General features: G+C 30.5%; 1 long non-coding RNA gene across 1 annotated transcript; it reads left to right on the top strand.

Annotated features, from left to right (window-relative positions):
• Positions 1-816: 816 nt before the first annotated feature.
• Positions 817-1,101, top strand: LOC135142256 (uncharacterized). The gene is made up of 2 exons (XR_010282481.1): positions 817-910; positions 958-1,101. It is a non-coding gene; the product is annotated as an uncharacterized LOC135142256 (long non-coding RNA).
• Positions 1,102-1,858: the final 757 nt, after the last annotated feature.

Here is a 1,858-nt window from a genome sequence, read left to right on the forward strand (position 1 = left end):
CCCGGTCGTGATGTAGTGAATTTTTAATTTATTCTGAATCTTAGAGGTGAATTTGATAATTTCCCACGTTAATTTCCCATAAGAATAAGCCAGAGCCCTTATTGCTTAAGTATTGTCGTCCAACACGCGAGTAGGACCTGGTTTATAGAAACCGAAATTAAAGTTAATTCGCTGTTAACTTTTAATTGAGGTCCGTTGCTAGGCGACGTGCATGTTTTAACCAATCCCAAGCTGCCATTCCACATTTTAATATACTGTTAAATTAATCGAGGATTAAATATTTAATTCCCCTTTCTAAAAACCGGCCCTTATCAGAGTGTTAAAAAAGCGTCTTGCTTATCCAATGCCAACTTATGGCCTTGGTCACCAAAAAGTGACAAAAAGTAAACAACATGTTTATACTATTGCAATAATGAAGTGGTTATTTGTGGTAAGGGTGAATAAAAGGGATACTAGTACACTTAAAACCCAAACACAATGCAATCAATTAAAAATAAAATGCGAGTACCTATATGCAATAAAAAAAAGTAAATTAAAATTTTAAGCACATAACATGAAGTTATAAACGAGAAATAAGAAATGATTTTCCTATTTCTTGTTGTCCTGGCTTTTTATTTCTGCCACGCGCTGTTCTAAAGAAATTGGCCTCCTTACACGCGCTTTTACCACAGTACCTACACAACAGTTATTAACATAACGAGCAAAGATAATGAATAAACGACGTAGTATACGACTATGATTTTTTGTACTACTTGTTCCGTATATAAAGGAGTGGATTATTCGTTAGAAAATTTATTTAGTTTCTTAAGTGGACAACTAACTTGATAAAAAAATGGCTAAGAAAATCTACAAATTAATAATGTACAGTGTCACTGTGGCATCTTTAATTATTTTCTGTGGTCCTACCCCAGTGAGTATGAAAAAATAGAATTGTTACCAATATTTCTTTATGAAAAGCCCTAGTTCCTGATTCGAGAATGTAAATTTCCGAAGAAATGGTGTCTTGGATTCCGACCAACAAATATACTTAACTATGTACTATATCTATAAACACCTTGCACTTTGCACTGCGTAGTAATAAAAGCATATTAAAAATTCAAACTTCTTTGATACATGGTTAACACCGAATTACAGTAAGTACTACAAAAATTAGTCGAGGTTATTTCGACAGAACTTTATCCGCTTCTGAAGTACAATAAAATAGTTATATTCAACTTTTTCGAAAATTTATAAAAATTAATTTTGCGAATTTTATTTTTTTTAAAGAAAAATATGAACCAGATTCTAAAATAACAATCTTAACGACAACGTAAAATTAATTTAAAAAAATATTAAATCACAGAAGACAGGATACAAATCAAAATTTCTTATAAGACCCACCACTGACCCGGAAATGACCGGCATTCAGGCAAGACTTCTATCATTACGGGTACTAAGACCAAGTAATGATATGCATTATTATTATTCTTACTTTCCTTTATTATTTAATATTGAAGTACCATGTTCCAAATATTATCATCTACATATATTTATAAAAATTTCCAAAAATCATCAGTGTTCATATTTTTTTTAATTTGATTTTCTGTTAAAGAAAGAACGTTTACTAATTAATTAACTTGTAAAATATTCTTATACAATTTTAATTTTTTTCCAAAAGCCTGGATTCAAACACCACAAGTGCAGGCATTTCCTATAAGTAAAATTAAAAATAAAAAATAAAAAAAGAACATTGGAAATTTTGGAGATGACGTTATCCCATTCTTAGTGGGGATGATCAGCCAAATTTTGAATAGCGTTTTACCATCTCCATGATATATATACCTTACTATATATACAAAATTTAACAACAATCGGTGCA

The sequence above is a fragment of the Zophobas morio genome, unplaced genomic scaffold, assembly GCF_036711695.1.
Source record: "Zophobas morio isolate AGI-343-1 ecotype UQ-CSIRO unplaced genomic scaffold, CSIRO_AGI_Zmor_V1 ptg000046l, whole genome shotgun sequence".
In the NCBI taxonomy this organism is placed as follows: domain Eukaryota; kingdom Metazoa; phylum Arthropoda; class Insecta; order Coleoptera; family Tenebrionidae; genus Zophobas; species Zophobas morio.